This window comes from Ailuropoda melanoleuca, chromosome 13 (assembly GCF_002007445.2).
Source record: "Ailuropoda melanoleuca isolate Jingjing chromosome 13, ASM200744v2, whole genome shotgun sequence".
Taxonomy (NCBI): Eukaryota; Metazoa; Chordata; class Mammalia; order Carnivora; family Ursidae; genus Ailuropoda; species Ailuropoda melanoleuca.
The window spans coordinates 74,203,840-74,212,782 of record NC_048230.1 but is presented as its reverse complement, the minus strand read 5'-3'; the positions used below and the strand labels follow the sequence as shown (position 1 = coordinate 74,212,782).

The 8,943-nt window shown below is 42.3% G+C and overlaps 1 protein-coding gene across 5 annotated transcripts in view; it reads left to right on the top strand.

Moving 5' to 3' along the window:
* Positions 1 to 8,943, top strand: part of UBOX5 (U-box domain containing 5) — a 37,918-nt gene that overhangs the window by 12,499 nt on the left and 16,476 nt on the right. The window lies entirely within an intron of this gene.

Genomic DNA, 8,943 nt, shown 5'->3' with positions numbered 1-8,943 from the left:
ACGAGAAGGAAATGCATCACCTCCCATGACAGGAAGTCTAGTGGGCTTCAGGTTTGGTTGTATAGGGGCCACAAGCTAAAGAGATTGTATATGTAGATTCTATGTATATGGGTCCTGTATATATGTAAGCAACTTAATACAAGTAACCTTTGTAAACATGTGGGGTCTGAGAATTTTAAAAAGGATCCCTCCCACCATTATTCAGGTTTCCTCTCAAAGGCCACTTCCCTGTGCATGCTCAAACTGTACTCCTGTTGGCTTGTGATCGTGGTCTGTCATCTTCAGCTTCGTTTTCCTTGCGGCACTGAGCAGGATCAGAAATTACTCTGTTTTACTTCCTGGTTTCCCTGTTGGATGATGGCCCTTTGAGTGAACTGCGTCTAGTTAACAATTTATCTACAGTGCCTAGAATGGGCCGTGGCACGGTGATGATGTTTAGTGAGTATAGGTCTGGGGGTTTAGACTGGTTGGGCATTGCTGGAGAGTTGGGGTGGAAAGAAGGCAGAGTGTGGGGGTGGAGAGAGCAGATCCGGGTCACAACTTACAGTGTTGCTAAAGAGCCTAAGTCTGCAGGGGCTGGGGTGCCTCTGAAGGAGTTTAAGTAGGAATAATTGGGCAGATTCATGTTTTGGAACTGTTAGGTAAAAAGGATGGAGCTGGATTGGTGGGCGGGGATGCATGTGATACATGAGGGAGAACATCTCACAAATGTGTGCAAGAGCTCGGGTGAGAGCTAATGAGGGCCAGAATGGGAATGGAGAGTCAGAGTTTCAGAGGTGTTTGGAAGGAGAAAAAGGCAAGACTTGTTAATTGGTTGATTAGGGAATGAGGATTTTGTTTTATTTTCTTAAAGATTTTATTCATTTATTAGAAAGAGCACATGCAGGGGGAGCTGCAGAGGAAGAGGGAAAAGCAGGCTCCCCACTGAGCAGGGAGCCGGACACGGGGCTCAATCCCAGGACCCTGGGACCATGACTCAAGCCGAAGGCAAAAGCAGACACTTAACCAACTGAGTCACCCAGGCGCCCTGGGAATGAGGATTTTAGTGCCCACTATATTGATATGGAGTCAGCAACTAAAATTGGAACCAGAGTAGGAAAGGTGTCTGGGTAGAGGGTTAATCTGACCTGGGCATGCTAAGATGAGCTTCCAGGCAGAAATATCCAGGCCGGAGTCTCAAATGGGGATGAGGGCAGGTGGCAGTCAGAGCCACAAGTGAATGAAATTGCCTGGGATCGGTGGGAAGGACGTTATTGCAGGTTGGGGAGCAGAGGAGAAAAGATAACCGAGAGTAGAATACCAGCATTTAGAGGGAGGGCAAAGCAAAGGGGATCCAGCGGTAAAGACAAAAAAAAAGAGATAATCAGACTTAGGGAAAATGGTAACAAGTTTGTCAAGGGTCCCCAAACCCCCCTCACTAGAAGGATTCACAGAACTCGTAAAAGCTGCTATACTCACAGTTATGGTTTATTACAGTGAAAAGATACAGATTAAAATCAGCAAAGGAAAGAGGCACATAGTATAGAGTCTAGGAAAGACCAGGGACAAGCTTTAGTTGTCCTCTTCAGTGGAGTCACATGGGCAGCTCTTAATTTCATCCCAGCAACGATGTTTGCCAACATTTACCGATACTGCCAATCAGGGTAGCTCACCTGAGCCTGTGCAGACTTTTTATTGGGTCAGTCATGTAGGCATGGAGTGCCCACGTGGGTAACCTTAGTTATTCAGGCCCTGCCCCCTTCAGAGGTCCAACTGACGTGGCCCAAGGCTCCCACCATAAATCACAGTGGTAGTGTAAGCTGTCTGGTGTGGCCAAGGTCTCAGGTGTATGCAGACAGTCTTAACAGGAAGGATGTTCCAAGGGCTTAGAGATTATCCCCAAGGAGCTGGCAAAGGGCCAGATTTTTTAGACCGTGCAGGTTTTGAACACTCCAAACCTGCCGAATTAACCTTACACTGCACAGAAGCCAAGGGGAAAGGAGAGTATTGCAAAAAGGAGAGGATTTGGGGTGCCTGGGTGGCTCAGTTGGTTAATCGGCTGCTTTCGGCTCAGGTCATGATCCTGGAGTCCTGGGATTAAGCCCTGAATCTGGTTCCCGGCTCAGCAGGGAGTCTGCTTCTCCCTCTCTTTCTGCCCCCCCACCCCCGCTTGTGCTCATGTGTTCTTGCTCTCAAATAAATAAAAATCTTAAAAAAAAAAAAAGAAAAGAAAATAGAAAAGATTTTGCACCATGTCAGTTGCTAGGGAGAAAGCGTTTATGACAAGAACCAAAAATTTCCAGTAAATTTGGCAATTTGGACATCACTGATGACATTAACAATAGCAGTTTGAATTGGATTGTCAGGGCATAAACCAGACTGCACACCTGTTGAATGTTGAGAGTTAGGGACTGGGTTGCAAATGTTAAGGCAATTCCTTAAGAACCTTTGAAGAGAAGGGGAACCTTGAGCAGGATAGAGTGGGGCTAGGATTGCCAAATAAAATACAGAATGTCTAGTTGAGTTTGAATTTCAGATAAGTAATGGATAATGTTTTGTGGTAAAATAGATAAAATTGACCATTTTTTTAAGGGTGCAAGTCAGTGGCAGTACATTGAAGCTGTTGTGCAACCGATCACCACTGTCTAGGTCAAGAACATTTTTTTCACCCCAAAAGAAAACTCCATATACTCATTAAGCAGTGACTCCACGTTTCTCCCTCCCCCCAGACCCTGGCAACTACTAATCTGCTTTCTGTCACTGTGGATTTGCCTATTCTAGATATTTCCAAAAAGTAGAATTCTGTAGTATATAACCTTTTGTATGTGGCTTCTTAACACTTAGTATAATGTTACTAAGATTCACCCATGTTACAGCTTGTACCAGCACTTCATGACGTATAGCTAAATAATAGTCCATTGTGTGGACATACCCCGTCTTTCCCACGTTTTGGTTGTTGTGAATAGTGCTGCTATGAGCACTCATGTGCATGTTTTTGTTTGAGCTCCTGTTTTCAGTACTTTGGGTATATACCTACGAGTGAAGTTGCTGGGTTGTGTATTAATGCTATATTTAACTTACTGAGGAACTGCCAAACTTTTTTTTTTTTTTAAGATTTTATTTATTGAGAGCGAGAGAGCCTAGTCGGGTAGATGCAGAGGGAGGGGGAGAAGCAGGCTCCCTGCCGAGCAGGGAGCCTGACATGGGACTCGATCCCAAGACCCTGGGATTACGACCCAAGCCCAAGGCAGAGGCTAAACTGACTGAACCACCCAAGCACTCCTTGCTGACCATTTCCACAGTTGCTATGCCATTTAACATTTCCAACACCAATGTATTAGGATTACACTTTCTCCGTGTTTTTGCTTACACTTATTTTCCTTGTGTTTGTTTAAAAATAGCTATCTTAATGAGTGTGAAGTGGTATCTCATTGTGGTTTTGATTTGTATTTCCCTAGTGACTGAGGTGCTTATCATCTATGTGGCTTGAACTCATGACCCTGAGATCAAGAGTCACATGTTCTACCAACGAGCCAGCAAGGCACCCCTAGCATCTTTAATCTTAACAATACTGAGTCTTTATTTTTTTATTTTTATTTTTTATTTATTTTTTTTTAAAGAAAGCCTGATTTTATTTTATTTTTAAGATTTTACTTATTTATTTGACACAGAGAGAGATAGCCAGCGAGAGAGGGAACACAAGCAGGGGGAGTGGGAGAGGAAGAAGCAGGCTCCCAGCTGAGGAGCCCGATGTGGGGCTTGATCCCAGAACTCTGGGATCACACCCTGAGCCGAAGGCAGACGCTTAACGACTGAGCCACCCAGGCTCCCCAACAATACTGAGTCTTTAATCCGTGAACAGGAGATGTCTTTTTATTTATTTAGATCTTTTTAAATTTCTTTCAGCAGCGTGTTGTAGTTTTCGGTGTACAAGTCTTGCACCTCCCCAGTTACAGTTATTCCTAAGTATTTTTATTCTTTTTAATGCCACTGTAAATGGAATTTTTATCTTAAAGTCTTTATGAATTACTCATTGCTAATGTTTAGAAACATTTTTGCCTAATTCTTTTATTAGCTGTAATAGTTTGTGTGTGTGTTGATTCTTTAGGATTTTCTATATATAGGATCATATAATCTATGGATAAAGGTAGTTTTGCTTTTTCTGTCTACTCTGGAGACCTTTTTATTTCTTTTTCTTGCCTACTTGCTCTGGCTAGAACTTCTTTTATGAAATTGAATAGAAGTGGTAAAAGTAGGCATCCTTCTCTTGTTCCTGATCTTATGGGGGACTCTTTCAGTCTTTCACCATTATATATATTAGCTGTGGGTTTCTCAAGAATACCTTTATCATGTTAAGGGAATTCCTTTCTGTTCTTAGTTTGCTGAATGTGCAATAAATAATTTTATAGCATATGTCACAAAGAGTACATAGGACACCCTTAGAGTAAAAGAAAAAATCCATTGTTTATCTGATTTTTAGATCTAAGTGGGCAGTTTTTATTTTTATCTCCTAAATTGGCAACACTAAGAAAAACTCAGCACCACGGCAAGGTTTTTTGAGGGGGCTGTTGAGGGCAAAAGAGACTTACATGTTGAGGAAAGGGTCCAGTAGTCAGATGAGTTGAGCATGAAAGAGAGAGGCTAGAACAGATGGAATAAGGTCCAATGGTCAGGTTTATGCGTGAAGAAGATGGCTGCTTCACCTGGGTTCCCATAGAATTTGCTGACCCTGCTGTTAAGGTGATGAGTAAATGGTATTAGGGCCCTTTGTTCATCTCCTTGTTTTGAGACTGTACCTTGAGTTGAGCCTCTGAGTTTCTTAAGAGTAAAAGTTGTGTCTGGCTGTGCCCAGCAGAGTGCCTTGCACATATTAAGCCATTGAAGGGTGACTGGGCTCCGGGATATAGGATTGCAAGCTTTTGCTGGGTGCACACCTGTGTTCTGGTCTTCTGCACACCTCTCACTGGTGGATGACTGTGTGGGATGTGCTGGGACAGCTGTCTTTCATTTTAACCAGCTCTAAGAAGAATGAACACAAGTCACATTTTTTTCATGGATGGACAAGTAACTCAATTTAGAAATTATAAGAAGTATTGTACTTCTTTAAAAGCTGAAGTGCCCAATTTATAAAATTGCTCAGTGCATTGGTATTCCACCCACTCTTTGAGGTTAAATGCTTTTCTCTTTTTTGACAGGTAATCTTTTCTTCTTTTTTTTTTTCCTCTGTAACCTGTTTGAGCCTAGTCTTTAAAATATGTGTATCTGCCAGAATTACTTCCCATTACATTTTTGTGAGACTCAAAAATCGGGTTTTGTAACTCATCTGTGGCAACTTCTTTTTGGGCCAAAGGAAGATGGATGCTCAGGTGTTCAGAAAGTGTCATGGTCACCTTACTCTTTTCTAAATCATCACTCCACACCTCCCTGCCCCTATGTCCTGAGGCCTCAACCACAAAAGGTTTACTTAGCTGCTTCACGTTCCAAGGAAGTGCAGATAGAAACCTTCCAGATAGGATGACCAACTTGTCCCCGTTGGCCTGGAACTTTTCTGGTATTAGCACAGAAAGTTCCACATTCTGGGAAACCCGTCAGTCCTGGAAAGACCGCATGGTTTATCACCCTATGTCTGGATCCCTTCTCAGCCCTCCCCCTTGCACTTCCCTTTATTCAGCCTGCTTACAGGGAAGCAGAGGAGAAAGGTCCGTCTCCATCTGGCCATCCAGTCCTCTAGGAACTGTCAGCTGCAAGGTACACTCTGAGCATTGTATCTACACCCTCAGCCCTCTCTGGTATCATCCTGCGACCCCAGAAACCCAGTCCAGTTGTTTAACTACTTACATGTACTTTAAACACACAAAAGGGAAAACAGTGTAGCCCACCACTGTACTGTTGCAGATTGTAAATTTCTGCATGGCCCCCGTTACCTCCCAAACTATCATGTGTACATATTCCTAGATAAAGATTTTTTTTTTTAAAGATTTTATTTAATGACAGAGAGAGAGAGCCAGCGAGAGAGGGAACACAAGCAGGGGGAGTGGGAGAAGAAGAAGCAGGCTCCCAGCAGAACACCGGGATCACATCCTGAGCAGAAGGCAGACGCTTAACAACTGCGCCACCCAGGCGCCCCCTAGATAAAGATTTTTTTAAAGATTTGTTTATTATCTTTATTTGAGAGAGTGTGTGGGCAAGTGGGGGGAGGGGCAGAGGGAGAGGGAAAGAGACTCTCAAGCAGACTCCCAGCTAAGCATAGAGCCTGATGTGGGACTGGATCCCAGGACCCTGAGATAATGACCTGAGCCGAAATCAAGAGTCAGATGCCCAACCGACTGAGCCACCCAGGCACCCCCTTAGATACAGATTTTTAACAGATTGTGATCATAATACTTCTGCTGTTTTGTGTTTCTTTTTTAAATTTTATATATGCTTTAGCAGTTTTTACATAGTCATATTTATCATGTAAGTGTCAGGTACACCAAGAATAAACATGTCCCTCAAGTGTTTCTTACAGTGTGAGTAGTGGGATTCACTGGACTCTTCAGTTGACCTTGGGAACCTAGTTCTTGCCTTAGATCTGGGTAAAGAACTTGAAGACCTCCGTGGTAATAGAGTATTAGGATTTAGGGGTGCCTGGATGGCTCCGTGGGTAGAGCATGTGACTCTTGATCTCAGGGTTGTGAGTTTGAACCCCACATTGGGTGTAGAGATTACTTAAAGATAAAATCTTTAAAATAAAAGGCTTCTTAGAGGACAGTACCAGGGATTCTTGTGATAGAACTGTTCTCTATCTTGACTGTGGTACTGATTACACAAATCTGTACGTGATAACATTGCATAGAACTGAACTCACAGGCACACGTGCATCAGTACGTGTGAACTGGGGAAATTGAGTAAGATCATGGATTGTATCGTTGTCACCTTCCTGCTGGTGACAGGCTGTGCGGTAGCTATGCAAGGTGTTACCATTGGGGGAAACCGGTTAAAGGGTACATGGGATCTCTATTGTTTCTTACAACTGCATATGAATCTGCAGTGATCGTAAAATAAAAAAGTTTAATTAAAATCTTTAAAAGATTTTTTCAGGACGCCTGGCTGGCTCAGTCAGTAGAGAATGCGACTCTTGATTTCAGGGTCATGAGTTTGAGCCCCACATTGTGGGTAATGTACTTAAAAAAAAAAAATCCTTGAAGGTAGCTTTGAAATCCTTGTGTATATATATAATATGTTATACATAGTTCATTTTCCTCCTTCCTCCTCTTTAAGGATACCCCTCCCTCAAAAAGAAAAAAAAAATTAAAGGAAGAAAATGCCCAGGGAGAAATCGAGATTGCTAGTGTGTTCCTTAGTAGTGTGTGCTTTGAAGCCTTCAGGAAGCCATTTGCAAAGACAGCCCCGCATGTAGTACAGAAAAGATAGCGGGACCCCTTGAAGGGTGAATTGCCTCTAAGTGGTTCAGAATTGCTTTGTCATCGAGGAGGTTAATGGCAGGCTTTTCATTAGTGTCGTTTCTTTCCCTGGTTAGAAGCCTTCTATGACTTCTGACCAGTAGCTTTCAAACTTTTTTTTATCACAGTCCTCAGTAAAAAATGCCTTTTACATCAAAACCCAGACGAATGATGCTCGCTCAGTTGGTAGAGCACGCGACTCTTGATTTTGGGGCTGTGAGTTTGAACCCCACATGAGGCTCAGAGATTACTTAAACAACCCAGAATAATAGATAGGTAGATAGAAATATAGTTTCAATTACATATTTCAAAAGTTTCACAAAACACTGCCCGTCCTCATGTATGGTACACTCTGACTCTATTCTACTTAATTTTTTTTTAAAAAACTCTCGTTATGTCTCAGTAATGTGAGTTCTTGATTCTTGATCTGCCATTTGGGAGAAAAACGCTACCTCAGACCCCAGGTAAAGTAATCACAAGCCCTTGGCGTAACATTCAAGCCCCCGCCCCCCGGCTGTATCTGCGTTCCCAGCCCGGCCGCCTCCTCCCGTTCTAAGAAGCTAAAAGGTACATTCAGCATTTCCTAAACCAGCCTCACTGTCCCATCTCTATGCGTTGGCTATTGCTGGTCCCCATCCCTCATGTCTTTCCCCTATTCCTGTTCTTGCCTCCTGACTCCCATATTCAAGTACATATTGTCCATTGTACCATTAGTATGTAGTATCCATCCCATTTCAGAGCTGCTCATGAGGTCAGGCATGCGTCTTCGTTGTCTCCAGTTCAAACATTACTCTTGTGAATTCTTCCCTGAGCTCTGGGTATAGTTTTGGCCAGTGTTTTTCCATTTTTTTCATCAAGAGCCACAATAAGAAATTTTATATTGGACCTAGTATGTAATTTGTTGTATGTATTTGTATAAAACATAAGTTTCACATACAGTAGGGGCGCCTGGCTGGTTCTGTCGGTGGAGCATGCGACTCGATCTCGGGTTGTGAGTTCAAGCCCCACGTTGGGTGTAGAGATTACTTAAAATAAAATCCTAAAAAAAATTTTTCATGAAATAATGTCCATATTATGTGCACTTTGATATTTTATCTTCTCTTTTAGTTAATATTTCTTTTTTTCAACCCATAACTTGATTTCAAAACCACAGATTGAAAACATTCACTTAGGCCATCCTTCCCTACTCTGAATGTCATTTGCAGAAAGCTGTATGTAAACTTTTATATTCCATAGTCGCGGTTGGAAGGAGGTCCATCATGCCTCAAGACTTGAGGACAGGACCATTTCATTTATTTTTTCTTTTCTTTTTCTTCTTTTCTTTCTCACAAGAAGAGTTGTAGAGAATATTTATTACAGCATTTTTTTCATAGTAAAAAAATTACAAACAACATACGTAATAGGGCAATGGAAAAATAAACTATTTTTAGTCCTGCAATTGAATACTATGGAGAAGTTAAAATGAATAAACTAGATGCCCACATTTCATTGTGGAAGACCTTAGAATAATAATGCTGAATGG